Source organism: Charadrius vociferus, unplaced genomic scaffold, assembly GCF_000708025.1.
Source record: "Charadrius vociferus isolate BGI_N301 unplaced genomic scaffold, ASM70802v2 scaffold168, whole genome shotgun sequence".
Lineage (NCBI taxonomy): Eukaryota > Metazoa > Chordata > Aves > Charadriiformes > Charadriidae > Charadrius > Charadrius vociferus.
In genome coordinates, this window is record NW_009649582.1 from 222,521 (window position 1) to 243,534 (window position 21,014).

Below are 21,014 nucleotides of genomic sequence, written 5' to 3' on the forward strand. Positions count from 1 at the left end.
AGAAAAGGTTATGAAGAGTAGTACGTAGTACTTGTAGTAGTATGTAGTAGCCTTATATCCTTCCCTTTTAAAAGCAAGTATCTCGGACACTATCTGATTTTCAGAGGTATTGAGCATTTCTGATTCCAGCTCGCTCCAGTAAGAGCCTGGGGAATGAGTTAGCACCTGTGAAGCAATGCCGAGTGACTCCATCATTATAATGCTGGGACAGAGAAATGGCATAAGTCGAAGGAAAACATAAAATAAATTACAATTATATGTAAAATGTTCATTCTGTAGAATCTAATAAGTTGGAACAGGTAGGAATAGGAAAGGTTTTATGATTTGCTGAAAAAAAAAAAAAAAGTTTTTTTTCCTTCTCCACTAATAGAAAACCTCAATTTTTATTCAATGGAGTTATGACATTTCAGATTCAACTTCTTGCTGATGAGTATCATTTGGCTTGTATTTCTGGACATAATGGTGAAGGTTGAAATGATAGAACAGAGCCTTTGTGGGAAATTATCTTACAAAGTTACTCCGAAGCAATATCCCAGGAAAGAACAGGCAGAGAACAGAAAACTTGGTCTAAGGTGTTGTTTTTTTTCTTAGACCCCTATAATTTTAAGGGAGCTTTTACTGTATTTGAAGTTATTTGAAGAAGCAATATTTAAGTAACAAATCAGAGAGGCATATGATAAAAGTAGCTATTACAACACTATAAAATTTACCTCACCACTTTGATTGAATAATTTTCATGCTGAGGTTTATTGAAAAATTCCAAAACTCTTATGAGCTTTAAACATGTGTCCTTCAAACAACTTCAAAGAAGAATGTTTCCTTCTCAATGAAATTGTACAAGTTCCCTACAAAAAACAGAGAATCTTTGCATTTATCAAAAATTCAAGGGACCTAACGGATCTAAATGGAAGAGTGAATGATATGTAATGTACAGGACATCACCTGCCTCTTAAAAATAAAAAGCCTAGTAGTACTAGGAAATGTTGAATATCTGCTTCCCAACATCCGGCTTTTCTTTTGGGAAATGGAATGGACAAGGATATGGAACTATAAAAAAGACTTTTTAAAATAAACGTGTACTCACACACACAGACACACCATGCTTTTGTAGATATTTACATTTAGTTGTTTACTTTTCCTGGGCAGATTTGCATTCATGGTCTCACCGCCTTGTTCTTGCAGATAATGTAAGGTTTACTATGGCTTCATAATCCTGGCATTGCAAGTGCTGAATACTGTTGTAAATGTCAAAGAAGGAAATGGTGGAAACTCATCATCTCTTTCCCAGTGTCTGAAATGCTAGGTCGATAAGCTTATAGATTTAGGAACAGTGTTACTCAGAGAGAGAGCACCTCAAAGTATTGGGGAACGACATACAGGGGATTCCACCAGGACTGATGCTGTCGTAGAATGTCATTGTCAAAGAGCAAGGTGAGATGCAGCCAGCACAAACAGAGAGACAGCTGCCCTTTTTCCCTTGGATTCTACAAAAAGCATCGTAGCGTCATGAATCATATTCATATTGTATCATAGAAATGAGGTGAATAACAGTAAGTAACTTAACCACAGAAGGATTCATGGAGTGATGAATTCTCACCTCCAGAGGCCTGTAAATAACACAGATTACCTTTGCAATAGGACTAAAGGAATCTGGAGGCTTGAGGCAGAAATGACGGAGTAATTTAATTATGTGGATTATACAGATGATGAATCACTACTTCTGACCTCGAATTCTATTTTATCTCTTATATCTACATATCTTATTAGTTTTATATCTTTATGCATTGTAACTTCTTTGATTTCATTCTGATGGAATTGTGTATACACATATGTGTACACATACAGATATAATACGCACATATAAAAATTATAACCATATATTTGGTTATGAAGAAATTCAACAGACTGAATTGTTAACTTACAAAGGTGCAGATAACAACTTGAAATGTATGTTCTTCCTTAGCAATTCATTACCGTTTCATTTATTGTGTATTCCCAATCTCAGAATGAAGTTCTGCTATAATACAGAACTGATTTCACTAACAAAACTTAGAGTGCAAATAGTGTTAGCTAGCAAATGTTAGGAGGAAAGCTTGAAAAGAAAAAACACCAGTTACTAAAAACACTAATAAGAACTGATCCTAGCACATTAAGAATTAACTGCCACAATTAATTATTCCCACTGATTTAGGAAAGTTTTACCAAGTACAGTTTCTATAAAACTGTTTTTAGTAGAATAAAAAAAACCCTCATCACCTTTCAAATACAGAAAAAATATTTCTGTGCTATTTTCTGTTTTATTTTAATACTGGTATTACCATTTAAAAAGGCTGACATATCACATCTCAGAGGTGCCTGTATTTCAGTGGCAGTTAAAATAATCCCTCTGCGATCATTATCTTCTTATAGCACTGTTTTCAGGCTCAGCAAGTGGGTATCTGCAAGCGTAGTTTGGAGCTGAAAGGAGCTACATAAATGCCAAGTATGGATCTTCTTCTCCTTTCAACACAGCATTGAGATGGAGCTACTTGAATTATGAAACCTTTCCTCCATTATTTAACCTGGTCCGGAGGGAAAACTTCACATTCTACTCCAGTTAGCTTTCTTGATTGTTGTGCATTTTTCTTTGGGAATCAAAGCTTAGTCTAATTAAAACTAATCTTTTAAAAGCCTGTACTAAAAGTTGCATTTTTGGTTCTGTAGATCAGCTTTGATCCAAAGGTGAATGAAAGTTATAAAACAGGATATAAAATGAGCTTCTCAACTGCCTGTAGGTGAGCCCATTGAAAGTAACAGCAGAGTCCAGAAGAGGACCTTTGAGAGTAGATTTGCCTTTGCTTCTTTTCATACTGAATTTTGAATTACAGTTTTCTGTACATATATTTTATTTGACTTGGAAATATAAATTATAACAGAAGCCATGCATTTCACAATACACTGGGAATTTTCAATAGAAGTGCTCTTTGAAAATTTCATATAGCATTATAAACCTAAAGATTTCAAAACTAAATTGTTTATGATTCTGTTTAAAGAAAGTAAATTACATATTTGGATACAGTCAGAAAATTCTCTGTCTTTCTACATTTTATTGATGATCACATCAGCACTTCTGGAGATCAGTCCACTAGATTCAATGTAATGGTAGTATGCTAACAAAATGTCAGCTGTAGTCCTTAAAACCACAGAATACTCATGCTTTTTGTCAGAATACATGCTGAATTACAGCCAATTTACAACCTGGCTTCAAGATTCCTTATTAAATTTTTGTTCTCCAGTAAAACATTTTGAAATTTCTGGAAGGCTGCTAATAGTTACAGAAGAACTGAGAAAACAGATTTCAGTTTAGAATGCTTTCAGTTTTAATTATTAATGCAATTTGTTTTTATTTTTATTGGATTATCATATATTCCAGATATGTAGTTACATTTAAAAATTCTGAATTAGATAGCAAAACCAAAGCACAAAAATAGGGAAGTTTCCACATTAGTTTTATTTTATTTATCTTCTTCTAGCACATTCTCTGTATTTGCTGCCATCTCAGAGTCTTAAAATCTGGAATATACTGAGCCAAAATCACAAGAACTAACATATGTTGGAAAACAAGTGTTCAAATCCTGACTTTTGGAAAGCCTACCTGGTTAACCAAAAGTGGAGGGGAAAAAAGAACAGGTCTTTGGCCACCTCACGTAGTCAAGTCAATCAGTTCTGCAGTAGAAGGTTCTTTTTTCATGCATCTCCAGGTGCATGTGGGAACACAGACACACACACACACACACAACTGTGTGTGTGCACACCAGCACTTCTGGTAGCAGGAGGCATCGGCAGCTGTGTGCTCTATCAAGAAGAACCTGTGCTACTGACTTTAGCAGTTCTTGTTGTGTGGCATGGCAGTTTTAATGACCACAAGAGAATACATATAATGCATAATTATAATGAAAGGGCAAGACATTTTCCTTAAAATCTTTGCATCAATATAGCGCTCACAAAAGTGCTTATCTGATTCGGGAATTTTCATCAGTCTAATGTATTGAAGTAACATGACACAAATTGTACTTTGTGAAGTGAATGTTTTAGCAGCAACCCTTCCTTCTTAGGACTATGACTAAAATGGCTAAGATTTCTACAGCATTCACATTTACTAAATATTAAATCCTGTAATATGAAACTGCTAAAAGGTTTCCTCTTCAATTAGACCCTTGAATGAAGGGTCTTGGAATTGAGAAAAAAAAATCCAGATTTTACATTTGGTGGGCTTGAAACATATCCTCTTACAGCCAGGAGAGAGAAACTGACTGCTCAGTCCTCAGTTTCTTGGTGTGGCCAGTAGGTCGAGGGAGGTTATCCTCCCCTTCTACTCTGCCCTGGTGAGGCCACATCTGGAGTACTGCGTCCAGTTCTGGGCTCCCCAGTTCAAGGACAGGGATATGCTGAAGAGGGTCCAGCAAAGGGCTACGAAGATGATTAGGGGATTAGAACATCTCTCATATGAGGAAAGGCTGAGGGACTTGGATCTCTTTAGTCTAGAGAAAAGAAGATTGAGGGGGAATCTTATTAATACTTACAAATACTTAAAGGGAGGATGCCAGGGGGATGGGAGCAGTCTTTTTTCAGTGTGCCCAGTGATAGGACGAGGGGTAATGGGCACAAGCTTCAACATAGGAAGTTTCATCTTAACATGAGAAGGAACTTCTTTACTTTGAGGGTAGTGGAGCACTGGAACAGGCTGCCCACAGAGGTTGTGGAGTCTCCCACTGTGGAGACATTCAAAACCCATCTGGACGCTGTCCTGTGCAACCTGTTGCAGGTGACCCTGCTCTGGCGTGGGGGTTGGACTAGATGATCTCCAGAGGTCCCTTCCAACCCTGACCATTCTGTGATTCTGGGATTTTCAACTTAAAAAAAAGGGCATATCGTTACCTACTCCTTTCCACATTACTGTTCAGCATATCTACCACTTTCATTCAGAATTCTTCTTTTCAATAGCTGCTCCTTTCTGCAAGCTCTTTTGAAGGGGGGCAATCATTTCCCACACAAAATCCACATAGTTATTAGCTTGAGACTTTGGTAATATCACCTCTTTACCCTTTATTTCAATCTTGGCAACTTCTTCCTGGGAAAATAAAATACCTCTGACATTTGGGAAAATATTTCTTTAGAGGTTTTTGTAGATTCTATTTAATGAACTTTCATATACCCTAAATGCTACTGTATTCTCCTTATAGCAATTATAGACATCTTGTAAGAATGTGAAAGCTATTATACTTCTTCGGTGGCCAAATTTTCTACCTGAGAATTTCAGCATTCTTGAGAAAGTTTAATTTTCAGCCCCTTTCCATGGAAAGAAAAGTAGCGTAGACACTAGACTAGCAATAGCATCTCTGTGTTTTTTTCATAGAGGATACATTGCCAGCAGAATCTCCCATGTCTTCTCATGCAAGGATAACAAGTTTCCCCTGACAAATAGGTGAGACATATTTTGTTGGTATTTTCATTGTCAGCAGTAGAAAGTTGCACCAATCAACCATATAAGACAGAGCGATTTTTGTAAACATCCTGACAAACTTAAGCTTCTTAAAGCTATTTGTCTGAAATAGCAATGAACAACCAAATCAATGTTTCATATAGAATGAGTTCAACAGCATTGGTGACTCCTGTGTGCCTGCCTCCATAACTTTTCTAAGGATATGCTTCCAAAATTCCTAAATCTCTCTAGTACAACAATTGCACGTCATTGAAATTTTTACGAGTTTCTACACTAATTTGAGCTAGTTTTAAATTAAGATACCCATAAAAAACCCCACTCTCCTAAGCTCTGTGTATATATTTTTACTACACTCAAATTGTAGCTCATCAGCTAGCTCCTGTAATTTTTCCCAATTTATCCAGCCTCCTCTGCACTTCTGGGCTCCCTTCCCAAACTCTCTTCCCACTCCACAAGTACCACTGGAGAAGCCCCAAAAACATAAAGCCTGCAGTAAAATATAGAAAGTTCTCTTCAGTTTCTATGTCATTTGTACAGTCCCTTTTGTAGCCCAAAGTAATAACCATGTAAGGGTAATCTGTTAGGAAATGAAATATCCTCCCAGGCTGATGGTTATAGATTATATTTACTAACTTTTTCAGGGTGTTCTTTGGATTTTAAATCACCTGCAAGAAGACAAGACTGGACGAGTGGATTTTCAGTTACATTTGGTTTAATTCTGCAGTCTATTGTGCCTGTCTACATTATTAATTTTTGTAACAGAACTAATACACCTTCATCCCAAACAAACAAACTTCAAAACACGTGATTCAAAAAGGTCAAAACCTATTAGATTTAAAGATAAAATCCTTACTTGCATACAAATAAATACTATAGAATCAGATGGTTAAAATTTGGATGCTTGGTATATTTGGAAATCCAAGATGTATTTTCTCTGTTTTTCAAGCTCCAATGTATGAAATAAAACTGTCCGTGTGATATGGTAAGGGATCTAATATTACTACTGTATCTTTGACTGATGTCATTGTTCTGGGATGACCACAACAGACTAGTCAGGACTCTGGATACTACAAAATATTGTAGATAAATAAATAAATAAATATATAAAACCCAAGAGAAATAGAAAAGACAGGAAAAAAATCACATAGGGCTAGATTTGTAGGGATTCTGTTACTCACTTGTTCCAAGATTGACTTTGAGTATTTCAATGAAATCATGAGAGTTTGCTGTGTATCTCACTTGTGAAACATACTGTTCCAAATTGCTCCCTTTGGGGCCTCATGTACTGGTCACCTCTTTGAAATCCATTGACAGCTGAGTTAACACAAATGTCTAATCTAAACAGTCAGAGTGTGCCACAGATATCAGCTAAGGAGAGAATCTGCTTAGCAGAACCTCTGTAATTATTAAGAAGATACGAATTGCCTGATAGAATCTAGGGTAAGCCTGAGGTAACTATAAGAAAAATGGATCATTTATTAAAAAATGCAGTACACAATACAATAAGCATTGTATTGAATCATCATTAAAGAATTTGCAGATATTTCTGAAGATATAGCTTAATTCATGCTACCTGAAATGTTTTCTGAAGTACATTTTCTTCATTCTTAAAAGTTATATTTTTTTGCATTATTAACCCAGACACAGTGTCCTGTAGGTGAACATCCTCTGTCCTCTGGCTTTGGATGTATTTAGTTGATCAATTGTTTTCTCCTCATCTGCTTCCTCTGTGCTTCGTTTGCACACAGTTTATTTGCACCATCTCTTTTGTACCATACTTTTTTTTTTTTGTGTTTTTAATTCACAGACTGCTCAGGGCTACGTTCCTATTCTTTGTTTGGCACACTTGGATGACTGTGCATTTTTTGAGCAGCTGTATCATTGATTTTTCCTGTTTGCCCATCTCTTATCAGTATTTTAAATATGCCCATTATCTACTTGAATATCCGTATTTTACAATCTTGGTGTCTTTTTTTTTTTTTTTTTCTACTTAATACTATTTTTCTGTCTCATTTCTATTGATGGCTCAATGTTTCTAATAGTGTTTCTATTTCATGTTGCTTGGTGGCTGTGAATCTTTCCATTCAAAGCTTCTTACTTCTCAAGCCAGAAGTATATTTTTGAACAAGAGTGATTATCCATTCAATTATAACCTTATTGAAATATTTACCAGTAGATTTTAAAGCTTGTCGCCACTGAAATGAAAGGAAGATTTGTCATTGACTTTTAGCAGAACAGAGAAGATTGTTATAACAAACAAAATACTTCCTTTCGGTACAGAGGAATTTATTTAGGATGTGAAAGCTCTACAAAACTGTTCATACCGTGCATGAGACTAAACTGATGGAACTGAAAAACTGTAACAGTTGAACTGCATCAGATATTTTTTAACAAGTACCTTAAAATGGTATTAGAACTAGTGGGCTAAGTAATTGACACTCTCAAAAACCTTACAGGCTTTGGTCTATTTCTGTTCACTGTCTTATGATGGTAGTTAAGCGAGTCCTAAAAAAAATGTTTCAGATTTGAAGATTACTATCAGGTTTTACTATAGTTTTTGAATCCTATTCTAACTCATCATTCATTTATAAAAATATCAGGAGAAAGACTAGAGTTACAAGATGTGCCGAAACTCTAAAATCCATTTTAAAGCCTAAAGTAAATAATTTCAAAACTTTAGAAGTCAAGAGTTTATTAACTGATCACATTTTTTTAACTGTGATTTGGTCTAGAAGTTGGCAGAAACATATGAGAAACCCCGAGAGTTTAAAGTTTCTGGCTGATCTCTAAATCAAAAACAGCTGAGCAGATTTAAATATTTTGTGTAAACAAATTTGCATCCAGGCTGCTAATCTGCATGCCAACTTTCAGTTTGACATTTTCTGAAATGATGGAAAAATGCTAAGCCCTTAATGCTAAATGGAGTTCATAATGGAAATGCTGACAGACCCATAATTACCTGTATTGTGATTCTGCTGAAAGCTTCTTTATCTGTCTAATCTGTCACAATGGAGTTAAATATATAAATTCTTGAAAGGAGGAAAAAAGGAACTTTATGTTGGAAATGCTGAACTCTAGCAATGCTATATTTTCTTTCAGACATCCACTCATGGAGGTAGCAGTGACAAAAAATTATTTGAAAAAATATGTAGCTTTTTCCGTGGAACTGAAAAAGCAGCCAGTGATGCTTAAAAGTTTAACTTAACCTCAATTTTTTCAATCTTTTTGACTAACCTTTCTGGTAAGGAATGAGTAAACAGATCCAATCAACCGTTTTTAATTTGGCAATTAGGAACTGTCATAGAAGAAATTCGTCATTGACTTGACATGGCAAAAAAATCTCAACCAACAACAAATACAGAAATTAACATTTCACTGCCCTACTACTGACCACTTGTGCTAAAATATTCTGCATTGGGGGAAGAAGGAAATAAAGGACGACGTTTAGAAAACTTCTACAGAAAATGAAGTGAAATAATAAGAAAAATGAGAGAAAGGTAGTTATCTGGACTCTGTAATCTAGAAACCTTGTAATTTAGAAACTCCATTATCTGCCAACTTCAAAGTTCAAAGTCTTGAAGTTTCTTTGGAAGAGATTTTTCTCATTGCCTTTTTCATTCTCCCAGTGAAAATCTTCCCATTTGTCCAGGTTATGACCACCTGAAAAACAAGACAGCATGTGCTCTGCAGAGACTGCTTAGGATGGATGACCCAGACGTACCAGCCTTACTCCATATCCATGCAATCTCTGTGCACCAGCCAGGGCACACAGCTGTCCCTGCAGAACAACTATCACACATCACAGTAGCCCTTCATTGAAACACAATGTCCTCTAGCATTTCTGGCCTTTGCGGTTTGCTGTAAGGATGAAATCTGTTTCTCCAAGGCTCCCACAGCAAGGACTGACAAAGCTCAAGGAATATATCCTGAGGGAAAACAGGAATATACCCCTCTGACACCTTCTTTCCAAACTGCCATCTTTTCGAGAAAGAGTCCTGGACTTTCAGTTTCTGCTTATAAAGCAGCTCCTTCAGTTCCAAGATCAGCTCTTTGCCCATCTCTGTCCCTTCTTTTACATCACTCTGCTCTTCTTGACATGAGGGGATTAGGACTCCAGGCAGTGCTCAAGATATGGGTACATCAGGGTTTCCTGTTACACTTTGTCTTACTCACTTTGTCTTACTCTTCCTGATTGTGCTTAATATTATGGGAGTGGGGGCTTAATTGCCATGGAACACAAAGTTGATGATTTCAAAGAAATGTCAGTGGTGACTCTGAGATCAAAACTTTAATTTCCAAGTTCAGCATCATGCAGGTATCATTTAGATATATCTTCCTGTATCCATAATAATCTCTAAAACTTGCCTACTTACACATATGCACACCAACTCATTTTGTGAGGACATTCTGGAGTTCCTCAACATTGGTGCATCATTTGATTACCCAAAGGATCCTAACATCATCTCCAGTATTGCAAATTTCACTGCATACTCCTTACTCCACTGGGCATGGAGATGTGGAGGAAAATTGATCCCATCACTGATGCTATGGCAACCCCACTTTTGATTCTTCCTCATCTAAGGAAGTAATTATTAAGCCCTGTTCTGTTTCTTATCCTTCAACCAGCTTTGAGTTCATAAAAGGATCTTTCCATCTGTCCTGTGGTAACTTATTTTCTTTAATAACCTTTAGTGGGGGGCCTCATCAAAAGGTTATTGTATGTTGGCAGTGACTAAATTTTAAAAGATTAGTTATTCTGATTAATGGATCTCTACCCAGAATTCCCTTTTCCTGGATGGCATCTTTAACCAAAGACATTTAGTGGGAGTAATATTCTGTCTGTCTGACATCTCTTTTCACAAGCTTGAATACAAAACTGTAGATCCAGAAGATGACAGCAAACAAGAGCTGTAGCTACTATGGAAAAGATTAGTTCAACTACTTAAGATGTTTGAGAGAAATGTTGAAGGCTTAAGCATGAGGGCCCAATACAAAGTCAGGCTTGTAATCACAGTTTCACAGAAGTGTGTAAATGAAGTAAGCAGGCGAGCCTATGGACAGAGTTTCCAGTGTGCCTCTTTCTTGACAGCTCCCTATTTGCAGCCCAAAGAAATCCCAGCCCTTAGCACATCAGCTGCGGTTAATGCTAGTGGAGATAACTTCTCTCATGCATGAAGTACGTGGAACATAGGACCTAACCTACATTTCTGAACTCCAGTCTTGGACCTTCTATCTTATGGTTTAGCCACTGAAAGAAGGGTAAGAATCCATCTCATCTCTGCAACATCTGACTTACAGGCACACAACCTCACTAAGTCAAGCCCTAAAATCACTGGAGAAGAAGGCTGCCTGTTTATGTTGCCTTCTCCATTACACAGAAGAGTCATAAATATTTTGTGGGCTGAATCAGAATGCTTTTCATGGTATTTCTGAGGTAGGATGAGATTGTTTAGTACTTTAATAGCAGGCTTAAACAATGTATTACTGGAGTTGCAGGAAATGGTGCTGATTCTGTTGGAAGCACTTTTCTTTCCAGAATTTGAACTGAACTACTATTCCAAGCAAAGCGTAAGAGACACTGAGCTGTTGCAGTTGCCATGTTTCATATTAGATGTTGCTGGCATGTCTGGTCCTGAAAGATTGCATGGTATTTTTCACAGAATATTGTTATTAGCCTTCAGCTGCTGGCTAAATTCCAATTTGGATAATTACAGCCTGCTATCTAAATTCTCTGAGCAGAGTGTGTTAAATAACCTTCCACACTTTCTTTCCTAATCTTCTGAGGGGCATGTCTGAGATTTATTAAATAATAGTTCTGCTTAATCTAAAAGGTAACTGCTTAGAAATGCTAGGGGAAAGTGACTGTTTAGAAGGTGTGTTGACTACTCAGTGCTCAGTGATAAATTACACAGCTGCATTGGTGGTGCTTGCCATGTAAGAGTTCCTTAGCATTATACAAAGACAAAAGGAAACTACCCCCTCATAAAGATAGCTGCAATTTAATTTAGAGTTGGTGGTTGGTGGAAACATTTTAGATAATATATACAATACGTTCTATACAAGAAGACCAGTATCAGCCTGGAGAAATCTATGTAGAAAGTTCTGGCAAAGTTACAAGATTCTGAAGGTTTAAATAAAGATTTCTTATTCAAGATGAAGGATAAATACACACAACTGTAGTACACAGGAGAATGTAGAAAAGTGTAAAGCTGTGCAAAACTGAATTTGTCTCAGATAAGAAAGTTGGTCAGTTGTATCAGTCATGAAGCCAAGTCTCAGTTTTGCAATAAATGGATGAAAAGGAAATGTTTCAGGTATAGTTGAGTAGAACATTTTGCTAAACACATATTAGTTCAATGTTTTGTTTCAATGTGAAAAGAGAACAAAAGAGATGAGAAAGAGAAAGAAAGAGAAAGAGAAAGAGAAAGAGAAAGAGAAAGAGAAAGAGAAAGAGAAAGAGAAAGAGAAAGAGAAAGAGAAAGAGAAAGAGAAAGAGAAAGAGAAAGAGAAAGAGAAAGAGAAAGAGAAAGAGAAAGAGAAAGAGAAAGAGAAAGAGAAAGAGAAAGAGAAAGAGAAAGAGAAAGAGAAAGAGAAAGAGAAAGAGAAAGAGAAAGAGAAAGAGAAAGAGAAAGAGAAAGAGAAAGAGAAAGAGAAAGAGAAAGAGAAAGAGAAAGAGAAAGAGAAAGAGAAAGAGAAAGAGAAAGAGAAAGAGAAAGAGGGAAAGGAAGGGAAGGGAAGGGAAGGGAAGGGAAGGGAAGGGAAGGGAAGGGAAGGGAAGGGAAGGGAAGGGGAGGGAAGGGGAGGGAAGAGGAGGGAAGGGGAGGGAAGGGGAGGGGAGGGCAGAGCATAAGGGAAGGTAAGAGTATTAAATTTAGGTTCAATATTAATCACCTAATTGTTCAAAGTGTTTTTATACAGTCCTAATTATTGGAGTAGTTTAAGGATAATTTGTTGAGCTTCAGTGCACCAGTCCATCAAAAACTGGTGTTTGCTTCTTTTTCTCTGCCCCATGGTAAGTGGCAACATTGGCCAAAGTAAGAAAGACATAGTAAGCAAAGAGACTCCACAGAAAATACCTGCCTCAAAACATGTTCTAATGTTCAGAATCTTCATCTTTTCTCTGTGCCTGTTGACACAGCTGTGTTAAACTAGAAGAAACCCTCACCTGTAAAATTTCTCCTTATTTACCTCCCACATCTTATTTACCTCCCATTACCTCCCATATTGTATTTACTTCCCACAGAATACCCTTTGTAAAGCCGGACGATTTTTGCTCTCCGTGAGGAAAGGACACCAGTGTTGACTTTTTTCCTCAGGACTGTTCCACCATGTAATTTGCAAACTTCATAAAGGTTCATGGGAAAACTTTTTTTTTGTGGGTTTTACACAGAACAATTCAACACACTTAATGCAAGCTCATAACAATTCTACTGCTGCTGGTACAGTTTAGCATTATTTTAGTTCAAGACAAAAACATCATAATAATACTCACATACTCATTCATGTCTGCTTAAACTACATCTCAGGTCAGTCCTATCTGGTTAAAAAAAGCACAATACCAAGAGCATTTCACATAATGTTATGTGTAAATCAGGTATTCATAGGGTTGATGCATGTCTGGGTTGAATGGAAGCAGAATTTGTGTCTATAGTCCCTTGAGAAATCATTTAAATCTGATTTAAGAAAGCAGTGTTGTTATATTGCAGATTTTTGTCTTGATTGTAATTTCAAAGTTTGAGGATTTCTATATTTCTCCCATGTTACAGAAGTGCAGAGACCTTTTTGGCCTGGTTATCATTATGACTTACTCTTGCCAAAAACTGCATTAATAGCTATTTTGGAGTGTCCTGCATACATAATTTTCATTAGTTTATTTTCTTGTTTGAACACAAAATTAATAAATATGAGTGTAATACAATATGCACAGTTCTTAACCGAATAACTGCATTCTTGCAAGTAATGATCAGGAGAAAAACAGAATAAGTTAATTCCTCTGTTAAACAGCTTCATTATTTGTGGATTAGCAGAACCTCAGGTACTTTGGTTTGCAATTTACTCCTAGATTGAAAAAAAAAAAAAAAAAAATATATATTGTAGTTCAAAATACACTTTGAAGTCTTCAGTTCTTTACAGTTGCATAAGAAATTGGCTTCAAGGGAATTCCTACTGTCCTTTGCTAGAGAAAAACAAAAATAAAATCTTGGAGTTAGTGGGTCAAATATCATCTGCTTTAATTACTTTAAACAGATGGAAATTATGAATAATTATTCATAAAAACCTATTTATATGCCCTTTCTGGGGTTATTATTGCAAGATTTTTTTCAGTTACATAAATAGCAAATTAAAAAAAGAACAAGTCATATCATCTCATATCTGCACATTAAGAAACAGTAGTTTGTTTTGCAAATATTCTGAGAACCTGGGTGGGTTCAAATCCAGTGCAGACATCTAAAGTTTAAGATCAAACTGTATTCAAGGATTTATTCCTAAACTTCCAACTATTTCTTCATTTTCATCATTGTGTTTCACTAATACATGTTGTTAGGAGGGGCAATTAAGTTCTGGGAATTAGATTTTCCACTAGGAGAAAAATATAATTCTTTTCAGATAAACTCTTAGATCATGCTTTATTTCTATCAGCTTCAATGAGATTTAAGTGTACATCTTACCGATTTTTCAGTATTTGGGCTATGAATCTGTTACTGTACTATTTGGGAATGAGACTGCAATATTTTCAAAATTGCCAGAATAAGTGTTCTTTCATACCTGGAAGAGATACTTTTTCTGAGAATTATCCCACTTACACATTTGTATTACCTTTCATTTTGCATTTATACATGGGTAATTTCTGAGTTTCAGTGCAGTAATATGTCATGTCTTGCGTCTGAAACCAAACATTTCCCTGCTGTCTAGTGGGGTGAGTAATCTTACTTAAAATGCTGAAAGATACAAAAAATTAAAACCACAACTGAACAACTTTATCAACAGTGACATTTGGACTCATGCATCTGCTCAGTGTCTCATCCTTTTGAGCTTGCTGACCATCTGAGTTAGCTTCTGAAACTTTCTGTGTCCATTCATGCACTTCATAGAATATCACAATACAGCCAAACTACATGGTTACCAATGGAAAAATAATTTTCTTCCTACAATCCATCAGCACATCTCAGCTGAGAAGAAGCAGGTTCTTGAATTGCTGTTACACAACTACAAAACAAACACATGAGCATGTGTGCTTCCTCTTTCGCTTACTCCTAGCTGTGAACTCAGCCTTTTTCTTTTTTCCTTATTTCTGTCAATTCCTAAAAAAAAAAAATCACTTTCAGAAAACAGAAGGAAAAAAGGGAAGATTACCCCAGTGCCTCTCATTCTACAGCTTTCAAAGACTCAGAAAGAAAGTTGAGAAAATAAGTTTTATATTTGCAAAAAGAATAAGAAAAAGTAATTGTTACTGATTTCTGCATTTCGAGAAAAATGTACTGTGGGTCACTAATTAACTGTAACTGAATTAAGGAACTTAGTTTTGCCTTTGAAATATTACTTGAAATACTCCTCCCCAGTGCAGTTTAAACACCTAGGTGTAGGAACTGCTTATGCATCCTCACCAAAATCAATTTTTGTTCCTGTTTCCATTGAAATCTTTGGGTTTTTTGCTTGTTTTGTTGGTTGTTTCGTTCTTATTTGAGAAGGCAGTTGGGGATTCTTTTTATCTCAGCACAATTCTGAGCTTTCACAGGCAATGGATGACTTTCCCTGTTGGGAGTGAGAAAGGAGGAAAAAAGAGCCAAATGATCCTTGTGTGTGCATTTAGGGCAGTGCGTTCTTGCCTGACTCTGGAGACGCTGCTCTGTAGAGACAGATAAAGGACAGCTTGAATATCAGTTTGTAATCCACTTTGTGATCCTTTGCATTGAAAGTTGCTACTTTCATGGAAACATTACTTCAATAGCAAGCCATACAACTCTTTTGGATACCTTCCTGTTGTTTTGTCCCCTCAGCTGGGAGGTTTATCTGTTGGTGAGCCAGCCTAGCTGCTCACCTGTACAGAGCAAGTGGACCTGCAGGGAACGCTGGATGCTCCTCTGCAGAGCACAAAGCAGCCGTGCAGAGTGGAGCGTCCTCTGTGCTAAGTAGGCTGTTTCCCACCGTATTATAACAATTTCACGCTATGTTATATTGTGAGTCTTAAATGATTGAATGTCCCCTTTGAACATTCAAAGGTTTCCTACTATGCCAGCTCACTGTTATTCCTTTTTACATTGCCTTGTGGCAAATTAGCAGAATATACTGTGAGAAAAGGAAGATCATCAGCATCTTATTTGCATACAAACTTCATATTATTTTCAAATTATCCTCTTTATGCTTTTCATTTTCCTAGGATGTTTTCTGCAGCCTGTGTTAATTTTGCCCATTCCATCTATATTCTGCTATTAATGTTTTGTTGCATAACGTAACAGATTATTTATTTTCTGCTTTTATTCCTTCTCTGAATATAAGAGCCAAATTACACAATGGTAAGAACATCAGCAATGCTTCACTGATAAGTTTTACCAATTTATACCAAGCTAGTCAGAAAAGTTAAGACAAAAGTGATAACTTACAGCAAATTTCTCAGGCTCATAATGCCTTTGGCAACTCCCCCTGTGCCTTCCTCTCCACTAGAGAAGAACAAGAAAATGCAGTCATGATGAAGGCCGGTTTCCCTAGCAGCCAACTTCCTTACTCTACTATGTTCATGCATCTCTTTGGCTCATGCCCGTTACTGTATTGTGCTTGCGTTGTATGAAATCATTTGTACTTTGAGGGACATGTGAATGATAAGGGAATGGGAGGCGATTTTTCTAAGGGGAACATAATGAAAGAAAGCTAAACTATGTACAGTTACAAGTGCCTTCATTAATGACAATGTCTGAACTGCAGACATGCTGAGACATAATGGGGAATTGCAGCTTCAGGGAGCCATCTGTAGATCTCAATGCAAAATCATTCAACCCAGCAAAGTTAAAGCAGGAGGAGGTCTATTTTAACTTTTTTTTTTTTTTTTTTTTTTCAGCTGGAAAAAGACTTTCTAAGGAAGTTTAGAGCAGAATAAATAGATTTCCATTCTACCTCAGCGCTGCCTTATCTTGACCAACCTTCTTTAGTCAGTGACCTGGTTTTCATGCAGTATACAGTATTAACATTATATCTCTGATAGAAAAAATGTTAATGTATTTCCTGAAGGACAATTTGATTGCAGATTTCGAAAATTGGGAAATATGTAATTATGACATTTCTTAACTTATATATTCTTGAGTTTACTACCAAAAAAATATCTCAGATAACCTGTGTTATTAGTGTTTATAATGGGAAGTGTTGGAACCTTACTGTACTAGCAGTGAGAAAAAGTTAAAACTATCTTTGAAGCAGACCCTTTTGTCCATTGCTTCGTACCTATACATGCCAGACTAGCAAGGACCTAAAATATGGACAGACACAAAATGAAATATTTTTAAATGAAATTGTTAATTGCCTCACATATTCTACATGAGGTAAGTACTCTAAAGAGAGTCATTAATGAAATTAGTATAACAATCAGCTTTAGTTACCATTTGCCCAGCCATTTCAATAGGGAAGAAACAGAAAAAAATAATTAATTCAATACAAGAGACTATGGCAATTCTTTAAAACACAGTGTTTCACAAAGATTATCATACATACCACACTGTTTCTGGATTGCTTGCAGTTCCTCGCACTGCCAAATACTGAGACAAACCACACTATACTTCATACTAAATATGAATCCAAAGTTCACTGGGCCCATTGTAGACTTCACAGGGCTTCAGGTCCATAGCATTAGCTAAAAATAAGTGAAACAGACTTCACAGATATGAGTAGTGAAACATAGATAAACCCAGCACTAATTGTTTAGAAATATGAACCACAGAAATATTTCTTTTTCATTGCTAAAAAGAAGTTACAAAGTATGATCATCTAATCATGGTTTGACATTCAAAATAAGCCACAAATGTTCCTATGTTTGAACTAGTGAAAAGGGAAATAGGTGTGTAGGGGAGAAGGTGACACCCAGGCAGATGATCTGCCCAGTGATTTGGTTTATTTTTATTCTAAAACACAATTCTCAGTTCTCTCTACCGCTGATCGGGAGCAGCACCTTTAAAAGCTGCACTTCACATGATGTTAACTAGTAAATATTGGCACTGTTACGAGGTAGAACAGTGTTAGTAAAGAAACAGCATCTTTCACAGAATACTAGTTTTCTAACAATCTCTGGCACAGCGAGCTTTTTCATAAAGGATTTTCATAATGCTCATTAGACATTAAAAATGTGATAGTCCTTTCTAGTTAGTGGATGTTGAAGTACATTTAAAAAGCTTTCATGCTGACTATGAGGATTTTAATTTTTCTTGTCTTTTCAGTCTCTGTCAATATGTTAGCTCTCACGCTTCTACTATTAGTGGGATGTAAAATGTTTTGTAGTTATTAAGACCCAGGCCCAGTTTTCTCAGTGGTTTCTCTTCATCATATTCTCTGTTTCAAAGTGATTTGTTAGAAACTGGGATTATTTGTTAGATTCAGTCTCCTAATAATAGCTGCCTTACCTTACCCATTTCTAACTGAATTGTTTTGCTCACGTGACAAATGTGGTTTTCTTCATTTTGGGATAACAACCTTACTTTCAAAAACAGACAATGCAGCAATGACACAAAGATGCTGTTGTAGGAACTCCTGGTCCAAAAGTCCACTAAAAGAATATGAAGTGATATTAAAATAAAAATGTAGTATATGTGAAGCAGAACTGGAGCTGCTAGGAAGAAAAAGAAAAGTGTTCCCAGAACAAATTCTAGAGGCAGCTGATCCAGAACAGATTGATCAGACATAGTATGTGATGTTGTGATTCTAAGTATTTACGATTTTTTTAACCCTATCATGCATTGCAATGTGGATTATCTTCTATCACACAATTTATTAACAGTTGTCATTTCATTGATATATTAAGTCCATGAAAAATTTTCAGTCATTAGCAGTACCACACATTAAATTCACATATGTCTTTCAATGCTACTTATAGACACCTTTCAGTCTGCCGGTCCTAGATGTTTTAAGTAGACTTGGCTGATTTTTGGTTACATGATAGACATTGTGCTTGTTAAACTGGAATCTACTGTTTATCAGTATCACATTTAAGATACTTTCCCATTCCAAAGAGGTATAATTTATATTTTTTATAATTTTTCAGGCATTCAGAGTGTTGCTTTGATCTGTTCAATTGCTAGTGAGAAGAGAGGATAGCCGATTCAGGACAAACCAAAAAAAGGCAAAGTTATGCCTCGAAATTAAACACATACAGACATTGACTTTTTAATATAAAATACCTTTATTACTTACAAATATCTGACAGATAAATAATTTATCAGAAAGAAGGTAGAAAAGGAAAATGTCTAAAGCTAAACCATGTTAATGTAATGTGTGAATGCATGTAAATTGATAAAAAGTACAGGGTACTACAGTGAGCAGTACAATGCAATTTAACATAAGGTCTTGCCTACAAGTTTGGTTTCTTTTTGGTTTTTTTAGTCTTTGGGATTCTTTCAAGTCTTTCAACCTCTGTTAAAACCTTTTTTTCAATGCACTTAATCCTTTTTGTCCCAGTCTTTAAACCACCTTTAATTCCGCAGTGTCATCTCTGGTACGGGCTGGGCAATATTGTATGCAGTTTTATAGATAAGACTGTGCCATTAATATTACATAGTGGTATTTCTTAATGATCTATCTTACATACTTATATACCACCCCATGTTTTAGTATCTAGCAGTGCTATAATCTTTAATGCATGTTTCCTTATATCAATGTCACAGGGGAATGCTATTACCTATTAGCTTGCTGGCAGATAGTAAGTCTTTCTGCAAGTCAGTTATGGGTCAGATTTTTTAAGGGTACTTAGGTACCTAATGACCCAGACAAGTTCCTTGTGGAACTGACAGAAGCCTAAATGTCTAAGTCTCATTATTTCAATAGGTGTTAGGTACTATATTTTTCAAAATCATACTGTGGCCTATCTGGATTTCCAGAAACTAAACAGCTTTTAAAAATCCTGAAGAATTTCTAGAATGCCCCACGTGATTTCCCAAAGTCACAGAAGTTTCTAGTAAGCAGAAAGCTGAAGCCATGTCTCCCGATTCCAGGACACCTGTGTTAACACTGGATCCACGACAAATCATAGAATCATAAAATGGTTTGGGTTGAAAAGGACCTTAAAGATCACTTAGTTCCAACATCCCCACATGAGCAGGGACACCTTCCAATAGACCAGGATGCTCAAAGCCCTGTCCAACCTGACCTTGAACTTATCCAGGCATGGGGTATCTACCACCTCTCTGGGCAACCTGTTCCAGTGTTTCACCACCCTCATTGTAAAAAATGGCTTCGTAATATCTAATCTAAATCTACCCTCTTTTAGTTTAAAACCATTACTCTTTGTCCTATAATGACATGCCCTTGTAAAAAGTCCCTCCTCAGCTTTCCTGTAGGCCCCCTTTAAGTACTGGAAGGCCTCTATAAAGTCTTCCTGGAGTCTTCTCTCCTCCAGGCTGAACAACCCCAACTCTCTCAGTTTCTTAGAAAAGGTGCTCCAGCCCTCTGATCATCTTTGTGGCCCTCCTCTGGACCTGCTCCAACAGGTCCATGTCCTTCTTATGTTGGGGGCTCCAGAGCTGGACTCACTACTCCAGGTGGGGTCTCAGGAGAGTGAAGTAGAGAGGCAGAGTCACCTCCCTTGACCTGCTGGTCATGCTTCTTTTGAGGCAGCCCAGGATGCAGTTGGCCTTCTGGGCTGTGAGCTCACATTGTCGGCTCATGATGAGCTTCTCTTCCACCAGTACCCCCAAGTCTTTCTCCTCAGGGCTGTTTTCAATCCACTCTTCTCCCATCCTGTACTTGTGCTTAGGATCCCCCCAACCCACTTGGACGACCCTGCACTTGGTGCTGTTGAACTTCATGAGGTACACACAGACCCACCTCTCAAGCCTGTCCAGGTCCCTCTGGCTGGCATCCCTCCCCTCCAGCTTGTTGACAGTTCCACACAGCTTGGTGTTGTCAGCAAACTTGCTGAGGGTACACTCAATCCCACTGTTCATGTTGCCACTTGAACATGGAGCTGTTGACTGCAACTCTTTGAGTGTGACCATTCAGCCAATTCCTTATCCAGTGAGTGGTCCATTGGTCAAATCCATGTCTTTCCAATTTAGAGAGAAGGATGTCATGTAGGATAGTGTCAAAGGCTTTGGCACAAGTCCAGGTAGATGGTGTCAGTTATCACCAATGCTGTAACCCCATCATAGAAGGCTATCAAAATTGTCTGTGACCCCATCATAGAAGGCTATCAAAGTTGTCTGTGATTTGTGGATTTGTTTGGCATGATTTGCCCTTAGTGAAGCCACGTTGCCTGTCACGAATCACCTCCTTATTTTACATATACCTTAGTATAGTTTCCAGGAGAATCTGCTCCATGATCTTGCCAGACAGAGGTGAG

At 36.9% G+C, this 21,014-nt stretch overlaps 1 protein-coding gene across 2 annotated transcripts in view; it reads left to right on the forward strand.

The window, feature by feature from the left end:
• Positions 1-21,014, forward strand: part of CSMD3 (CUB and Sushi multiple domains 3) — a 715,473-nt gene that overhangs the window by 5,835 nt on the left and 688,624 nt on the right. The gene's annotated exons all lie outside the window — the stretch shown is intronic.